The 20,677-nt window shown below is 30.9% G+C and overlaps 1 protein-coding gene across 5 annotated transcripts in view; it reads right to left on the reverse strand.

The window, feature by feature from the left end:
- exp (expansion) overlaps positions 1–17,661 on the reverse strand; it is a 119,806-nt gene extending 102,145 nt beyond the window's left edge. Inside the window, exons 1-2 of one of the 5 annotated variants that reach the window (XM_070108001.1) lie at positions 17,482–17,661; positions 13,467–13,726 (exon numbers count right to left, since the gene is read on the reverse strand). The gene's annotated coding sequence lies outside the window, so the exon portion shown is untranslated. Of the gene's footprint in view, positions 1–13,466; positions 13,742–17,418 lie in introns of all 5 variants that reach the window. The other 4 variants (XM_070108000.1, XM_070107999.1, XM_070107998.1 and 1 more) reach the window with 4 other exon arrangements.
- Positions 17,662–20,677: the final 3,016 nt, after the last annotated feature.

Below are 20,677 nucleotides of genomic sequence, written 5' to 3' on the forward strand. Positions count from 1 at the left end.
ATATAAAAAAAGTTTTACATTTTTATATTTATAACACCTAATTTTCTTCCAAAACTTTTTAATTTTTCGAAGAGTGGCAACCTCTCTTAAAGTTCTTAGTAAGTGAATCATACAAATACTAATATGAATAAAAAAAGCTTTACAAAAATTTAAGAAATACTATGTTTCCGAAAAGTGGCAACCCTTTTTGCAAACTATTTTTTTATAAACGTTTAGATAATTTGATAAACGATATGCGTACACTCTCAAAAATCCAAAAAATTTTAGTCTTCGTTATATATACAACACATTTTTAATTATGTGGCAACACTGTCTTTTTTATAAGTGAAAAATCTGAAGGATATTAAATTATATATATTTGATCAAAATCTTACATATGCATCACCCTAAAAGATTCATTCAAGGAATGTTATAGTTAAAAAAAGACTTAAGCGACAAACTTGCTTTCTTATTTAGAAGTTAATGGTATTTAAAGGCCAATTGTTAACAGCAGCATACATGTCTATATTCAAAGTCTTTCAGGGCAGTATATAAACTTGTTTATCAGTTCGAGCAATTTAATGGCAAAAAGCTCATAAGCATTCCGCCTGCCACACATTCTATTTGCACAATTTGTGTTGTGTTCATTCATATCGAATAGCACAAAACAATAACACGCACTCACAAATATATGTACACATATACATTACAGAACTCAAATTGTCCCCTTTAGTTCCGAGAAATGCTCAAAGGTTTGGTGGTCCCCGTCCATCAAATGACAAGCGCTCTAAGACAACACTGTTGTGGCGCGACTACAAGTAAAATGTAGTGCCACTCTACATTGATTGTGATCAAAGAATATTTGATAAACAAGCAAAATGGAGTTTTGCGGGCAGAATATATTTCTTACGTGATTCTTTGCATATATACTATTTTTTCTTATCTAATTTTTTTTTTTTTTTTTGTAATTTTACATATTTTTGTTTTTAAGTTAGATTTTTAATACTTTTTGCGGGTTTCTTATATATTTTTTGAAATTTTTTGTTACTTTTAACATTTAATTTAAAATTTTTGGTTTATTTCTTTCTTGTTGTTTGTTTTTGTATGTTCGAAGAAAATCAGCTTAACTGTCATTAGGCTGTACAATGACTGGTATGATTAGTAATAATTTGCTACAATTTGTAGAAATGTCTATACTTACTATAAATTAGAAGACACTAAGAAGTGAAAGACCTTCAAAGCAGTGTTGATGAAGTTGAGGAGGTTGGAAAGCAAAAGTGTAATGACTTTTCAAATTAATAGTTTAACAATAATGTTTTTGTTGTGTTTAGAAATTATATGACTTGGAGTTCAATAGACTAATAGGCGATCAAGGCAAAGGGAAGTGATGTAATGTGTGTTTGAAGTTGGTATGGAGTTTCCAAAAGCTCTGACCTTATGGAAAAACAAGCAAAAGTAAAGAGAGTGGGAGAGTTGTATGGCGTAAGAAGCTTTTAGAAGAAACTAAAATTAGTTTAAAAATTATACATAGACAAGCAATGAAAAAAGTTTCTGAAAGTCTATTATAATTTTTAATCATAATTTGAAAACGAAATCTAATTTTCTAGAATCAACTTTTTATCTATGTATTTGAAAATATAAAAGAGACGTTAAGATAAAACTTAATACACTAAAGAAAGCAAATTTTTAGGCTAGTTTATCTTCTCCGCTCCTTTCTTTTATTTCTATCTCAGCTAATGCAAAATAAAACAGACCCACTTAGCATTGTCTACCCAAATAAAAAATATCTGATTCCAAACAAATATTTTCACCGTTGAATCTTATTTGCGCAGAAATTAATTGTTGTCGAATAAAGTCATTAATAAGAAAAGATTATGCAATAAAAGCTTGAAGCATATTATTTCGCACTCATCCAAGCTCCAAAGCAGATACCAAAATCAGTGTTGCATAATTATAGTTAGTGTTTTGTTTTTGATTTTTGTTGTTCAGCGACGAAACTTTCTAATTCCTTAAAAAAGACAATAAAAATTTCCATAGCAATTAAAAACACAACAAACAAAAACGATTTAGATAAATTCCAAAACAGCTGGGAAATATTTGCGCACAACAACAAATGCAAACACAATCAAAACAGTTGATGACCTTTGCCGTTGGTGCGTAAGTGTGCTTGTTGTTGCTGTTGTCGGCAATATATTTTAACAACTTTTGCATTTTACTTTAATAGCGTTTGCCGAAACAAAATGCGAATATTTGCAATTTTTTAAAGTTGTAATTATTATTTCTTTGGTTTTTGTTTTTTCTGTTAATTATCGTTTTTAATTTTTTGGTTTTTTTTAAGTTTGCTATTTTTTTGGTACTATAATGAGTAACGGCAGTATTCAGTTGTATCATGTACAATATTACTTACAGTTGTTTTGCGAATTTTGATTATTTTATTAGTCCCGAAAATTCGGTATCAGAAATTCGTAATCCCGAAATTTAATTTATGTACAATTTTTATTATGAGTTCCGAAAATTCGGTATCGAAAAATTGCAGCCCCGAAATTTTTAGAACAGCAAAAGTCTCTTTCAATAATTGTTTTGTTTTTTTTTTTTGACAAAGAAGAAAGAAATTTGTCACTTACTAATTCGACTGTCCCGAAAATTTAGTTTCTGAAAATTATAATCCCGAAAAAATCAGTATTTGCATCAGTTTAATATAACTTTTTATCAGAAAGAAATAGAATACAATGATTATCTGTAAAGAAATGTTTTGTTGGTTCCACAAGTTTGTGTTCTCAAAATTGTAATCCCGAAAACTTGTTACTAGCAAAATTTGAGTTTGAAGCCTTTTTTTGGCAAAAATATCTTATATTTATTAATTTAAAAAAATTAAGTGTAATTTGGTTAAATGAAGTATTAACTTTAGATATTTGCAGGAAAAATGAAGTTCGCAGTACCGAAAGATATTGTCAGCTGCTCTAGCTACAAAAGACACGAAAATAGACTTCTGTTGCGCCTGCCATTAATGATGCGAACAGTGCAGGAACTATAACAGCAACAACAACAATAATGACTTGCTCATTCACACACACAAAACAAACTTGAACCGAACTTGATTACAACTCAACCAACATTTTCATAGGCTATATATTACGCCAGTGCCCCAGCTACCTGCCCCACACCACACACACACACATAAATTTTTGCAAAAATTTACCATTTTTAGGTTTTTTTACGCTTTTAAATGCCCACTTTGCTTTTTATGCCGCGGACTGCATTCGGTTTATGTGCCATTTGCTATTAAAAAAACAACAAGAAAAAATTAAAGCCGACAAAACACAAAACAAAGCGAATTTTTTCGGACATTTCGCATTAATGACAACGGAAATTCCCAACATAAATTGCAAAGATGTTGCCTAACATGGCGGCAGTTAGAAATGCAAATGATTTCAAAACGCAAAAGGCGCGCTGAAAATAAAATAAATGGAGACAGCAAATATATTTATAAAAAAAAAAAAAAAATTAAATCAAATTAAAAGTCCAATTTAAAATTGACACCAAAATGTCACCCGCTTAACTGGCAAACGCGTATAAATATACAAAAATCATGACAAAAACAAAGCTCAAGCCATTTGTACGTGAATAAGTGTGTATTTTCTAACCACAACTTCTGTAAAAATTTGTGTAAAACGAGGCATCGAGCAAAAATAAAAATGCTTTGGCTGTCATGCAGCAATAAATTCCAAGTCTTGCATTTAATTGACCCAATTCCGGGCGCGCACACGCACTCCACACCTTCATTTCAGTATAAAATCATATGCATAGACAACTAACTATACATATGCGTACTTGTATGTGAAGCATATGTATGTGTTTGTGTGTTAAAATATTCTATTGGCTTTGTTGTAATACAAGCGTATAAGAATTCAATACTCACCAACGCTTAACTGATTTTCAATCGCAGCAATTCACGCTAAAAATACTGTGCAGACAAAGAAAATACAGCCGTAAAATGTATAAGTATATACATACATAAACAGACATGTGTGTATGTTTATACTTGTACAGCAGAACGCTAGCACATTAGCTAATCAATAATGCTAAGCACACACTCACTCAACACACCACGACCACTCGACGGGTTATGGCGCGGCCAGTCAGTCTATCGGTCAGTCAGTCAATTCAGCTGACGCGTTAAACACTCAACTAGATAGCTAGCTAGCATAGCTGGCTGGCTGGCTGGCTAGCCAACAAATCGCCAACAGATTATTAGCACAACCCAAGTCAAGTTAAATCAATTTGTTTCGAGTTAAAATGAACGCTTCCCTGCCAACGGCGACAAATACCAAAACGGCACGAAGCAGCGGTGAAATAGAATAATGAATACCGGTGGCAGCGCAAATTATATACATTTATTTTTATATATTGTATATTTTATATACTAAATATGTATGTACACATATCTATCTAGTATATATGTTAAAAGCAGACAACAAAGCAGCAATCTGCGTTGGTTAGCCAATAATTGCCAGTGACATAAAATTTCCGCAAGCAAATTGGCCAGAATTTCGGTGGCAACAACAAAAAATGAAAATAATTTATATTCGAAACACGCATACATCTAGATTGAAGCTATAGATTTACATCATCACATTTGTAGTCAAGCTGCGTGCGCTTGGCTGTTATTTGATGTGATAAAAATGTCGTACGAAAGAAAAAATTTTAATTATGGCATGTTATAACAACTTAACTAGATTATAGGTAGCTCTTTAAGGACATTTATTATAGTCACTTTAATACCTTAAATTTGGTTAAGGTAACTAATATATTTTTTCAAAAAGATTAAAGTCCGGTGGACTGTGTCGCATTTTTTAGTAGTATCTCTCCCAGAAAAATTAACTTAACACCACTGATTATAGCAGAATATATTTGTATTGAGCACATGTGAGATATACCATTAACCCTAAGCAAGAAACTGATTATTTTGCTAGCCGATATTAGTGATTCAAGAATTTTCTACTCAACAGTACGATGAAGACCTACACTGATTACAAGTAGTAGTGAAGAGTTAACAGATTATTATAAAAAGTAAAACTGTTGGCCGAGAGTCTAAATGCAAATTCTCAAAGTTATTAGAAGGAAGGCGAGGTGGAAATACTTATACACCTATCCAATCACTGTCACTTCATATTGCAGGTGACCAAGGCAATTCTTACTTAGAATCAAATATTTTATGACAGAAAGGAATTTTCTTCAACTTTCTTTCTCATATTTAAATAAATATATCTTGTGTTATCCCTAATTTGAAATTTCAACACTATGGTAGCACTTCTCATCACATCTCTAAAAGCATAACTTAATGTTAATAGATGAGTTATCAAGCCATATGTTAATCAATGTAGAGATATGTTTGGAGTATACTTAACGATGTACATATATGGAGTATATGACTTATGTAAGCAATATTAAAGCGGTTAGCTCTTTGTAAACCAGTAAAGACAATCGTCTATTTTAAAAAGAAAAAAACGGAATTAAAGATATAGCCAGAGAGAGAAATAAAATGAAAGGGAAGAAAATAGATAATAAAACTCAAAATATTAGGGCAATACGTTCTTCTTTCAGTGTTTTATAACTGAAATATCCTTAATTATACCCTGAACAAGGTTAATCAGTCACGAAGTTTATAACACCCAGAACCAAGTATACATATGTATATATTGGCCAGCGTGTCAAGCTGAGTCGAGCCATGTCAAGCTGACTGTATTTACGCGAACTGGTCGCTCAGTCTTTAAGATATATTTCTGAAATTTTGCACACATCCTTTTCTTCCCAAGGAGCTGCTCATTTGTCAGTACCACCTATATGGAGCGACAATAGGATATAGCTGTCATACAAACTGATCGTTGAAAATCTAGTTCTTGTATAGAAAAATATTTTATTGGACAAGATATCTTCACGAAATTTTGAATAGATTATTTTTCTCAGCAACAATCTTTGAACAAATTGTTCAGATCGCGCTACTACAAGTATAACTTATAGCTGCCATACAAACTGACCGATCAAAATCAAGATAAAGATATCCATAAAATATTTTTTTCTTATTAATTAACCTTAATTCGACTTGAATATTGTTTAGATCAAACAACGTGACAAGAAAGCAGCAGCAAAACGTTTTCTGTTGGATGCAAACCGTTGACCAAAAGATTTATCTTTAATACTTAATAATCTTACACAAAAAATATCGGGTGTGAAAACCGCATGAAATGAGATATATTTCTCCTTTCTCTTGGAAGTATTGATGTTTTAATTGATATTACAATGAACTGGGAAATTTTTTTAAAAGTTTCGCTAAGCTAAGCTACTAAATTTTATCCATGTTTTTACTGATAAATTAGAAAAAGGTTGAATCTACTTATAATCAGTACTTCCAACCAACGTAAAGCTTTTATTAGTACTTTTTGAGTATTCGTCATAACCCATCATATAGAGAAGAAGGAATATAATGTATTCAAGTTAAGATAACTTTAATGAAAAAACTTAAAAGAATAAAAAAGTTTTAAGGGTTGTGCTAAATTGGAATATTTATATAATAGTTATGAAACACTAAACCACTTTCCTAATGCCCATTAAAGAAGTCAGCAATTCGAATTTAGTGTTATACACATGACATGCTATTGATTCCATTGAAAAACTGTAATATCAAGTTAAAATAGCTCCAAGTCGCACTAAGAAAAATGTATAGCAAGCATGTTTCTCTTCCCCTACACACATTTACGTATCAGTAGGTGAGTGTTTTACTATCAGCTGAATCTCCGTAACGTCTCTCATTACTTGCGGTTTATGCACCTAGCCGGAGGCAAGTGCGAAAAACCGCTGTGAGCATAATAATAACTGCGTGTATTTGCATATAGTTTACTATTTTCCAGCTAATTTTACAACTTTGGCTGCTGTAAGTGCAAATTTATTGCAAACGGTGGCAACGCACTGTCCGCTTGTGTGTGCGTGTTTGTTTTTCACGCGTTGCAGCTGCCACAAGCGTTGGTGGAAACATGTATGTGTGTGTTTGTGTGCCTTAAGCGTTTTCGCACATTTCCTCTTCGCATATCTTTCTTCTGCAGATTTTTTACTTTGTTATCTTCAGATTTTGCATATGCCTTTGCTTCGGCAAATTATTGCATAACTTTTAACGCACTCGCTTGCTGCCCAGTCGGCACGCCGGCAGTTAAAGTGCGAGATGTTTTTTTATACTTTGCAATTTTGTGCAAAAAAAATTTTCCAGCGTTTTGTGTGTCTTCTTTCTACATTCAATTCGCATGTTTTTTATGTTGTTGTTAACTGTGTTAGTGAGCAATTCGCAAGTAATTAAGTAATGCGCACACACTTGTTGAGTGTATTTGGAGTGTGGAGAGTTTTGTTTGTGCAAAAATTTCAAGTAGAATTCGGTAAATAAATTATGAAATTGCATTTTCTAATAAATTAAGAAAATTATCACCAACTGCTGAGTTGTGCAAAAATGATTTATATACAAATATGTTTATTGATTTGACAAGCATTTGATAATATTTACTCACAACTAATAAAAAACCCACATCTGATGTGTTCGTCTGCGTCTATTTCTGTCTTCTAATGAGGTTTGTGGGCGCATTGCTACAACAACAACAACCGCATAGGGTTGGGCAGACAAACTTAATGATATTTTACATAACAGAAATGCAGTCAAGTCAGTTGGTTGACATTGAAAATTATTGAGGTTTTTGAGTCATCACACAGATGTGCGGTGATTGGCGTCGGAAATCTTCAAAATAATTTATTTTTTATTTTTTATTTTAAATAACAATTATTAAAGGCTGTTAAATCTTCTTCGCTTTTTAGTGAATCACTTTAGTCAGAGTAGAGGATTACTTGGAATCGTAACAAAGAGTATACATAGGATCATAAATATCGCATGCGACGCCTATTTTACGAAGTGGGATATACTTGTAGTCCTAGAATTTCTCTACATTTTATGTGAAGATTCGACATTTATAAAGTTAGATGTGCGCTCAAGCATAGAACAAGGAACTTCAGTGGTTAGACTTAACTACAATAAACATTATATAATACTGGTACCTTAACGTTTCCAAACATTTGAGTCTACGTAAGCGAAATGGTTCTAAATTTTTGTCTGGTCCATGACTATCAAATTTACAATACTCCTCAAAATAATTTGAATAAAATCCTCGCTACCCAAATTAATGCAAAACAAAGTTTACGATAACCATGTGGTTTTTTCCGAAGTTTCTAGTAATATTCGAGACTACCATTTTCTGCTCATTTTGACTTTGATAACAGTTTGCCATAACTTCCATATTGCAGCAAAAATCGTCCAAAATTGCAATTGAACTTGAATTTTAAGATAATTCCTTGGTTAAATTACTTAATACAGCCTAATCTAAGCCAAGTTTTTTAAATTAATTTTTCTGTGGTTTATAATGGATTGTGGCTCTTGCATTGAAAAACATAACCTAACTTTTTTCAAACATATCCAGTATAACTGTTTGCGATATAACCTCACTTTTTGGTTAATGTATAATAGGAACTTTTTCTTAAGGCTATAGTGGATCCAGAATTTATCCGCTTCTTCTCACAGATTTTGGGTATAGGGAAAATATTATCCAATATATTTACTTTCGGCTGAATATTTTTTCTAATTTTGGGGTTTAATGCCTTAAATGAGGAATTTCTTTTTAATCCATCTTCATCCATTAGCAGTGTTGTGCAATGTGGTAAATATTAACCACAATAATATTAATTTTGTATCATAAATTCTTTCCACTACAACTGAAATCGAAGTGTTGCATTAAATATAATTTTAAAGTCTTCAAAACCCTCTTAATTTTTACTCCCTTAGAAATATTTGGTCCACGTATTAAAAAAAAGTATACAACTTTGGCAATTATGAGCTTAAAACTCAAAAACATACATATGTATTACACAACAGCTTGTTTCCATTTTTTTTTTTTTGCCTCACACGCTTGCAAAAGCATTTCAAGTGACAATTGCCCGCCAATTATCACTGTCTGCACAAGCTAGTTTACAGAGCATAACTATATATGCTCACGTCTCATAAATTATTTTCGACTTTTGTTCTTTTCATATTCCACATTAAGTTCTTCACGCTTAACATGCCTCGTTTATGCTCAAATTTGCAAGTTAATTGCTGCCCACGCACAACAAAGTGTTGGCAGCAGCACAGGATGATGAGCAGCAGATGAGTGCTTGTGGCAGCTAAAGTGGCAATAAAATGTAATCAACTGCAAAAAGCGTGCAACGAGAACCTCACCATAATGGCATAAAAAACTGTAGTTTTGCTAAACCTTTACATACTTGTATATTAAAAACAGCGCGGCAGTAAGCTTTCGTGCGACGCTTCTGCTTTGAGGTGTAGCAGCCACGCAGAGTGACAACTCGGCATACCCAGTTATTAGCGGATTTCATTTTCGTTACTGTTTCGTGGTTGCAGTTATGTGTACACATACATAAATATATAAATATATATTATATGCATAAATGTATTTACCGAAAGGCGCAGTGCTTACGAAGTGTACAGTTAGTGCTGTTGCTAAGCGAACCAGCATACTCGTAGTATCGATATCTTAATAATTATTTGGTAGTACTGGTTTTTTTTATGTCACATCAAAAGCCTGTTTCATATTAAGTATTCACGAATGGCTCATAATTGTTTGAGAAATTAATTTTATATGTTCCTTTAAGATCTGTCAAAAATATCAGCAAATAATAAACTTGGATTTCAAATATAGCCTAAGCACAGTATTTAGACTAACTTTCAAAATCCGTAGGCAACATTTTTGACATAATGATACATCTTAATGGAAATCGGAGTGGAGTTTGCTATCAAGAAGAAATTGTAGTAATTAAGCTAGTGAAACGTAGAATAACGTCATTCTTTTTCAACGTTATTATATAATTTTATTTATTTTGTGCATGTTCCTTTTCCTAACTTAATTTTTTATAAATTCATTTTTCGCTTTTAAAATATTTTATTTCATTTTATTTTCCTACTACTTTTTTTTATTATTATTTTTATTTTATTTAATATAATTCGATTAGATTTTATTTTATTTTATAATTGGTTTTAATTAAATTGGTTTATTTTGATTTCATTTTATTGTTATTTTTATATTTTTATTTATTTTTTATTTTATTTTATTTAGTTTATTGTTATTTTTTTTTATTCTATTTTTTATTCAATTTTTGAGTTTTTATTTTATTTTATTTGATATTATTTAATTTAATTTTTTTTTTTTTTTTTTTTTTTTACTATTTAATATAAATTTATTTATTTTAATTTCTTTACTTATTCATTTTATATATTCATTTATAGTTTTTCATTGACATCTTTGGCATATCATTTTCGATCTTCATATTTCTTTGCTTTACACATTAATTAACCTTTATATTCATCAACACAATTTATTACAACATTAATTGTTATTCTATTTATTTTTCTTTAATTATATTTCCGCCTAACACTACCAGACACGCCTCTACCCAGCCACATAACACACCGTTCTCTATTCCCAAATTTAATTTAATTTAATTTAATTAAAACACTTGGTTAGACAATAAAGTTCAAATTAATTCAACTTAATATGAAATCATTTCCTAAAAAACAACAATAACAACAATTTTTCTAAAAATACACACTACACCGCTTATGACATATACTTATACATATATGATTATTGGCTCACAGCGATGCAATCAGATTTTGTATGAGAATTGTATTCAAATCCGGCAGTTATTATTTAATTCCTAATGAAATATGCCAACAAAAACAATAAAAACACCACACCACAGCAGTAATAGTGGCAGCAGCAATGAATGCCACACAACAGGCCAATGACATGGCGTATGAAATAATATATATGTAAATGTGTATGAATGGCTTTTGGAAAACCAAAGACTTGAGCGCCAAACTTCATGCATATGCAAACAATGTGCGACCGAATATCTGACAATCACTGCGCCAATGTATGCTAATATGGGGTTTTAAGGCAGGCAACACGCGCACCACCAAGTCGCGCAATAATGAGAGCAGCAGAGGAAATACGAGGCAACTACATAGTTGTTGTCGTTGTACTTGAGGCAAATGCAAACAAACAAATAATGAAGGGGCGTTTGAATATGCTATTGCTGTTAGAAATACAAAGATTTCGAAGAAAAATAGACACAGCAAACGATGGTGCATGCCCCCCTATATGGATATGGATGTGTTGTATGTGGCTGCAGCATCTGAAATATGCCTACAACAGCTCAGCGCAGAGTTATGTACATATTTGAAATAAAGATGGGCGAGTCGAAAATACACGGGCGGACAGACAAACAGCTACACAGCTATGAATTGTATTGTTCACTTGTAACAGCAGCACCAGTAATTGGTGACAACGACCTTGAGTCGCAGCCTCAACCACTTGTTGCTCACATGACGGCTGAGAGTTGAAACCGCAGCTCATTGTATTGTTTCTACCCATATGAATTTCAGCTATTTTATTTTTGTTTTACTGAACGTAACTATAAAGTTTTTCCTCGCAATATGCGGAAAATGATAGCGTCAGAGAGATACGCATAATACAAACGACAAACAATCAAAACCGTATCACGTCATACGCAAACCGGAAACGAAATACAACAGCAGCCCGTATAACTCAGATTTTTCTCAAGCACTTTGTTAACTAATTTGATACATGTGTTTCAAAATTACAAGTATAGCGATATTTTGGCAATAATTGTTATGCCTACAGCTAGAGGATAGACGGCAAATTATTCATAGAATTCGTGCATGAAAAAACGATGAATAATTGCGTATACGCCTTGATGACCCGTCGGTTTTTTTTATGAGAATGAAAAAAAAAATTATATAAAATAATTGTTGTTAAACCACTATTGTATTGTAAAAGCTGGTTTTTGGTTTTTGGTAAAAATAACAATTATGAAAGCATATTATACTTAAATTAAAATCCGCAGAAGGGAGAAACTATTTTACTAATCATTTAGAATTTTTGAAATAAATAGTTTTTTATATTAGAAATTTCAGCAATTATGAATGTGTTTAATCAATGAAAACTTAAACTTTGGCTACCTCGAAGCTATAATATGCCACACATGTGCATTTCTTCTAGCATAGAAGGGTAAAAACAGATCTCAGTTTATATGGCATTATATGCTACAGTGGTTCGATTTGAACAATACGTTCGCAGATTATAAGGTGGCTTTGGCCAATAAGCTGTGCAGGTTTTGGAAAAGATAACTTGTCAAATAAAAAAGTTTTCCATATAATAAATTGATTTTGATCGGTCAATTTACATGGCAGCTATATGCTATAGTCGTCCGATATCGGCGGTTCTGACAAATGAGCAGTTTCTTGCGGAGAAAAAAACGTTACAAAAATTTCAGATTGATAACTCAACACCGGAGTAATTAGTTTAGTTTCTGTATATACAGATAGACTGTCATGGCGAAATCAACTCAGCTCGTCTTATGTATATATATTTTATAGGGTCTTCGACGTTTCCTTTTGAGTGTGAATAAATTTGATGAACAGTTTTATGGTTGACGTGTGTTCCAAAATTCGATTAAAAGTCGAATCAGTCGCTTTTTCAAGCAGTAAATTGTATACCAATTAAAAAAATGTCTAAGGAATAAAGCTGAATTTATTATAAAATAAGAGAAAAAGTTCTGTAAGACAACTGCCTAAATTCTCTACTCGCAAACGACTTGTTGTATTAGAAGCGCGCAGAACTTTTTTTTTTTAAATATATTTCGGGTTTACTAAATCGGAATTAAAATTAAAACCTGAACACCAGATTTATATGCTATAATTGCTGACGCAATGCTAAATATATTATTTTCCAATAGTTTATTCCATATAGTTCGTATTCTAGTAGCCTAAACCTATTCCCTATGGACTGTATGGTTTGGGTATGCCAAAAAATTAAGTTTTCTGCAAACATTCAAAATCTCTTTAGGCTTTAAATATATATAAAAGTAAAAAATTCAATTAAAATGGTAAAAAACTTTTTCAAGATTCAGAAGACGCTGAAAATAGAATCTTTCGCGTAAATCTGTGACATAATTTTTGAAAAATTTAGCTACAGTCCGCAGAAATTTCAAAATAATTAAGACTCTTATATGGAGAAATTGTTTAAAAACTATATATAGTTCAGAGTGAAAGCTCGATTTTCATAAAAAATAAAAATGTAAAGAAATTAAGTAATTTTTCATTAAAAATTCAAAATATAAACAGAAACGGTCTTGAGTATTTATTCTGCTGCTTCTATATTTTCGTGCACTACTGTTTGCTTACGTCAAAGTTGAAAACGAAACTTGAATTGAAATCGAAATTATTACACTTGCAAACACAAATGCACAGTTATATATTTGTAAATATATATATAGGTATATACATTGTTTATTTGCAATTATTTTTAGCATGCGAAACTTACCTTTTGTGTATATTCTTCTGTTCACTTACGACTTGGAATTGCTGCTTCCGTTATTTTTGTTTTTGTTGCTGTTGATTTTGTGATTTTTATTACGTTTTTTTATTGTGGTATATATTTTTAATGTTTAATTTTCTTATCTTTTAATATTGTTACGCGAAATTATCGAAATTAACGAGTTTAGCAAATACTGTTCTTGGCACTTATAAACAAACACACGGACACTGTAGTGGCAGGTTACTCATACGCCAGGTGGGCGAATTCTAAAAACAGAATAACTGTGAAAAATAAATTACATTTGCTGAGAATAAGTGTATTTAAGTTGTGTTTTAATTATTTTTAAACAAAAATTGGTTTAAAAAGTTTTATACTAAATAAATTAATTAGAATTAACTTATATTAAAAAAATATTTGAAAATATTCTGTTATATAAGTCTTTGTTACTTAAAAATAAAAAAAAAATTATAAAAGTTAAAAATCATTAAAAAATATCGAAAAACGATTTTAAAGCTGCTCCATAAAAACCAAATAACGGATAATGGCTTTAAAGCTACTCTGGCCTTTCGAAGATCATGTTGAGCTCTTTTTCAAAACCCAGGACCAATAAAGTTTTAAATATTTTATTAAAATATTTCAAAAATAATAAAATTATTTATTTGCCTTTTTAGCAAACGCTTCGTTTCTTTTGCCCTTAACCGTTATAGTTTCCAGTAATATTTGCAACTACGCTTATTTTTTCTACAAAATCACCAGCTGTTTCACTGAATTTCAACAATATTTTTCATGAATAAAAGCAAAAAATGTGCTTATGGCTGCAGAAATTCGCTTGTCTATTGCGAATTTAATAAAAATGTTATTTTGTACTAATACTAATGTTGTTGCTGCTGCTTGTGTTCACAATTAATTTCACTTTTTTCCTTGAAAGCAAAACTACACACAATTTGCGCGTGCTGTTTATTGTTGTAGTCATTTGTTGCTGTTTTCAGTTGCTGTTGTTATTACTTGAGTTTATTATTATTATTTCGACTTGTTGTTCTGTGTTACTTGCTCGCGTTTGCCTGTTTTGTTGTAATTATATGTTGGTTGTTAAACATTATCTTTTTTCCAATTGCTGCATTTTTGCTCGTTTTCTTGCGGTTGCTGAAGTTTTTCTGGTTTATAGTTTTAGTTTCTTTTGTTTTTTGTATTTCTTTTGTTTTGTGTAATATTAACTGGTTTCTTGACTGCAAATTTTTACATACAGTTCACTTTGCGCGATTTTGCCGAGGTGTTGCACAAACACACTTTGTCTTAACCCAAAAATTACCAAACGGAAAAAATATTTTATATAACCTCAAACTTTAGTTGTTGTAATTTATAGACATAAAGTGTATTATTATTTTTTTCTTTTTGTAAAATATTAATTTCAATTTCAAATTTTATTTTATGCAAAAGAGGTGTTGCGATGTTGCGTATCAGTATATGAGCTGATTAAGAAAATTTTAAGTTGAATTTACTAATTTTTATGCTCTATTTGATCTCTTTCAATCCTTTTTGGTTTTCGAAAAGAACTTGTTCAGCCATATTGATACATAAAGCAAGTAAGCTTTGAAAATATTGGAAAAATTAATATTATTGAATCCTAAATGTAGTTAAATGTGTTCATATGATTTAGTTAGAAGACAAAGGGACAATATCAAATCTGAAAGACATACTTATGACAGGACAATGATTATGTTGGAAGATATCCTCAATTATAAATATGTTTTGAGATGGTTTATCAACATTATTGAAGTTACATGGAATAAAAAAAAATAATTTTATTTTATTTATAAATGTGATAACGTTGTTTTATAATTATTATTACGTAGTTTTTAAATTTTTTTTATATATTTTTTAAATATATTTTGCACGCTCATATTATTTTTTTTTATAAATATATTAATCCAATGTTATTATTTTATTTATTAAATTAATTTTTTTTTGTATATCATTATTTTTTTACTATTACTATTATTAATTACATTATATAATATATACTTGTATTTTTTTTTTTTTTTTTAAGATCACATAGGCCAGTGCTGAAGCTTTTAAAACAGCTAAAAAGTGAAAAAATCATAATTGGTTAAATCCATTGAAAAAAAGAAGATCAGACATCAAAACTGCGATGAAAAATAATTTACAGACGATCTGTGGTCGCGTAGAGAAAAAAGAAGAAGCCGGTGTTGAATTTTAAGGTGTTAAAAATTGTTTATTTCGACTTCCGGCAAAGCTACGAGCTCTATGGAAGGCAGTTTAATAGCAAAGTTGTAAAGATAATAAAAAAAAATTACAACTTTTGTGTTATTTTTTCAAATAACCTCAAAATGTATGTAAAAAATTTATATAGCGAAGTTTTTGGTTTTTTATTTTAATAGTTTTTTGCTTTCACGAAATTTAATTTCAGCTTATTTTGACTTCATACTGAAAAATCATTTTAATTTTCAATCGAAAATTCTCACATCAAGCTATCAGCTTTTTTAAAAAAGTTGGCAGGCCTTGTTGAAATCTCTACTTTCTGATGGTATACTTCAAAGGCTTTACATTATGCGAAAATAGAACTTATATAATTTATTAATATAACTATAATAATTTATTAATATATATTATATAATGCTTTGTTGGCTTTTTATAAATTTATTTTAGTGTTTTTCGTTTACGTAATAATATATTAATGTATGTATATTAAATACATATAGGTATTTCCTATTTAAATATTTTTGATATTATTAAATTATTATAATAATATATTAATTCTTTATCTTTTACATAATTTTTTTAATTCTTCGTATTTTCCTTTTTTATTTATAATTTATATTAAACTTTATTTTATTAATTTGTATTTTTTTTTCTCTGCACTAATAAGTCAATTCTTTTCAGTTTGCATATTTTTCGTAACTTCTTCATATTTATCATAATTATCTGTTTTCAAATGAGTTATATAAAATGACTTATATGCCGTATGTTACATAAAACTCTACCGATTTCATAAATTTTTAATTTTTTATGGTATTTTATTTATTATTTTATCACTTTTTTGTTTGCTTTTTATTTTTATGCACCACTTTTTTATTACATTTGTCTCTTTGCTATTTTTTGAAGCATCATCATAAACATTGATGTTCGTTTAATTAGTTGCTATTTTCTTTACAAAAAAATATTTCCACACTTCAATTAATCTTTTCTCTTGTTAGCAGTTTATTGCACGCTATTCATTTCTAAATCATTTCACTTTTCTTTTATCATCGTTATTATTGTTTTTTGTTATTTGCTTATTTGCTTGTTTTTGTTGTTGCCATTTTCTTGCTTTTATTGTTGTTTTTTTTATTGTATTTATTTTCTTATTTGCTGTGTTTATTTTGTTGGTTTTTTTTAATTTGTTGCATTTATTGTTGTTATTTTCTCATTTGTTGTTTCTATTGCTGTTATTTTTACATTTAGTTGTTGCTGGCATCAATGACACTGAGCACATGCAACTTTCACAGCAATACCAACAACCGGAATGGTCACTCTGAAGTCAATTGGGCATTACCGAATTATTTAAAGCTACAAAAACATAAATTTAGCAACCGCAGGAAAAGGCAAAATTTTTACAAGAAAAAGCACAGCATAAGTAAACGGAAAGCGCTTGTAGAAATCAATCAAATTTTTTTAGTGTTGAAGTTGAAACAAGGGAACACAGTTTACATGATTTTATTTCTTTTTTGTTTATAAATAAATGAATAAAATATTTAAATTAAATAATATGTATTTGTTGTTTTTTCTGTAATTTTTTTAATTTGCTTTTCCATCTTTTGAAAATTTTTCACGATTCCCATTCACAATCCAAAAGACACGACAAAGGTGTTTTTTTATATTTTCTAATACACTTGTTTTCTAATACCAACACACACCCAAAAAAAGCACTACAATGATTAGTTTTACTTTAAATACACACTTTGATGTTGTTGCTGTTGTGGTTGTTTACTTATTGCAATGATTGCATATTGCACACACGCACATGCACCGCTTCAACGCCCCAACGATGAGAAGCCGCAGCTGAAGAAGCCACTAAGTGTAGGTGAATAACTAATAATACAAATAATAATAGTTAGAAATTCGACGTTAACGGTAACGGCAGCCGAAAACCTCACTCAGCAAACGCACTCGACGACTTTCGCGACTCAACTGTTGGCCAGGCGCTGCAGCAAGTAGCCACTCACCAGCTAGCAGCCACCAACCACCAGCCAACAAACAATCACTTGAACCGTCGACGAACAAAAAGAAACATAAACAAAAACAAAAACAGCAGCAACAATAAGGCACAAATAATGAGCAAAGGCAGCAAGCGGCTATGGTAGTATAACAACGTACAACAACAACAGCGTTGACTAGCAAGCAATAGCACAAGCGTTCAGCTACTAGCATTGCTGTTACCGTTGGCGAACGATTGCGTATGTATATGTGGGTGTATATATGTAGGTATATGTAGGTATGTATGTGTGTGTGACTGTTTCTTTAGCTTACATACTAGGCCACGTTCGTTGCTTAAGTAGTTCGTTTGCTTGGCCGTCGGCCACGGAGAGCTTTTGGCTTTTAGCTGCGCCTGTCCCCTCCTTGCCTTCGTAGCATTTCTGCGCATTGTTGTTGCTCCTTTTTAATTTCTTTCTTATGCTTTTGGTCCGCTAACAGCTGTGCTGCACTAAGTCTTACTGTATTTCTCTCTTCGTCTTCGCCGTCACACTATAGCCGCTATGGATTACACACGCTGCTACGCTTCGCTTCGTTTGTAGATTGTAGCCGAGCGGGTAATCGTATAGCGTAACTTACTCACATTTAAACCGAACCTCACGCAACTTCCCTCATTCACACACTTCTTGTGCGCTTTGATTTTGTTTACATTGATTCTCTTTCAGCAGTGGCGCCGAGCTTTTGCCACAGTTTATGCAAAGAAGGTGCAAAAGAAGGCGAATATCGTGTTAAAGTGAAGCGAAGGTGGTTAAAGAAGTAGCTGCACTTGTATGCATGTTCCGAAGCTTTTGCTGCTAAGGCTTTACTCTTAGCAAGTGAGAGTTTATTCAAGTGGTTGAGATATTGAATTTATTTAGGCAGCTTAAGAGCATAAAATTGTATTCAGGTCTCTCTTAGCTGACTCTGAAATCTAATTTTGTTTAAAATTAGTTGAAAAATTAATTTTTCAAATAAATGTGTTCATTGTGTTTAGTATTTAATTTTCTTTAGAATTAATTTTAATTTCCTAAATAAAAATGCCTTTTTTCTACACTTCAATTAAGAATTTTACAGGTATTCCTGTCTTTAGGGGCTACAAAACACATAAAAACAGGTGGGAAGGGATAGGATTTAGGTATTATATCGAGAGTTCTTGAATTAATTGGTCCCAAATCCAACCTGGTTTGCTCCTAAGAGATACTTCTCCGTACGAAACGCAAAAATAAAAATTTGGACTCTCACCTCGGAATGTAAAGTATACAGCATTCAAGACGAACCTAGTGTGAAGTTTAAAACAAAATTAATTCGTTTTCATATTTTGATAGCTCATAGCTTTAGAAGTAATATATTAAAATATTAAATCGATATCTTAAGAAGTTGTTGAGTTACGGCTTTCCGAAGTGTAGCCGCTCAGTTCAATCAGCTCCATCAGTTTATCTTTAAACGCGTTTTTCTCAAATCCATATTCGGTTGAGTGATTACTCAGGGCAAAAGTTCTGATCACTGTCCATTTTTTTTCTCCATGTTCTCCATACAGTAACCTGCAAGTTTTTTGATCAAATCAAAAATTGAATTTTGGCAGGACAACAAGTACAGGTTAGATTTAACTTTCGAGACCGATTCCGACTACGAAGATCACGTAAAACCCTCTTCGATAGTTGAAACACACCCAACGATACAATTCTTAAACAATATGAAAAGGAGGTCTAGAAAACAGTTTAAATTTTAAGGTATAATTTAGCGTGAGTCTTTAGGTCTTTTGAACCTCTTGCGATAAAATAAATAAAATAATTTTTTTTTAAATATAATATTTTTTTGAGTATAATAGTAACTAATTCGCAAACTAAATCAGAAACTCTAAACAATAACCTAACCCCAGAATATGCCAACATCTGTTCACCTATTAATATTACCGCACTAAATATTATACAACCCATAATAGCACACACACACTTATATACATACATGTAGAGCATAGAGCGCGGTATTGCAAAAATGTTTGCATATGCCACTTAGTTAATTTCGCTAAAAAAGCTGTTCATTATGTCTATCATTAACACTAAGTGCCGATAATTATGTTGTTTATTATTATTGCTGTTGTTATTTTGGTTTTTGTTCGTTTTTTTTTCTGTGCTTGGTTAATTTTATTATGCTTGGTGTTTAAAATTTTTGTTATCTTTAATTTAATATGTATTTCCTTTTAATTTTTTTTAAACGAATTTTCAAGCTTCGCTCTAGCTTTTATATAAATTAAGTTTGGGAAAAAATATTTATTATTTAACACACGAGTGCGCTTAAATGCAATTAACACTTCTTGTTGGGCGAAGTCTGGCATTTAATCATAAAAATTAAAAACATTAGAAATTAAAAGTATTTTTTATAGCTATTATGTTTCTTGGACATAAAATATTAGATATTATCTCAGTGCAGCTATTAGTACATCGATTTTAAATGTACTTACTTTGATTCTTGGCATGGGAATCATTTCATTTCTGGGCTTATATCCACTTGCATGCCAGAAAACACGCGTTCTCTTTGTTAAGTTTTTTAAAGAGGCATTTTATTTAAAAATAAATATATAAAAAATTTACAGTTACAGACTTTAATGTACTTTAATAATCCGCGATTAATTTTGAAAATTTTTGGATTCCCTTGATCCTGTAACCGATCTTCAGGAGGATCTCCGAAAAAAGTTGTCTGGCGGTGATAAACAGGTAATGATTAAGAGAGTAGTCAAAATTGTGATTTTTGAAAATATGCCGGCTTTCCAAAAATACCACCTTTTTTTGTGAAAAAAAATTACACTTCAGAGTGACTTAAAAAATCGAAATTTTTATGAAAAATTACTCCTCCAATTCTTACCTGACATCTAAGAAGATTATGCGAAAATTGTAAGGCAGCGTTTCAATAAAAATGCGTTTAAACTTTTGGGAACCGATTGCACTACGTTAAAGAATTAGTACAAATTCGTTCATATCTCCGAAACT

This window comes from Bactrocera oleae, chromosome 4, assembly GCF_042242935.1.
Source record: "Bactrocera oleae isolate idBacOlea1 chromosome 4, idBacOlea1, whole genome shotgun sequence".
Taxonomy (NCBI): domain Eukaryota; kingdom Metazoa; phylum Arthropoda; class Insecta; order Diptera; family Tephritidae; genus Bactrocera; species Bactrocera oleae.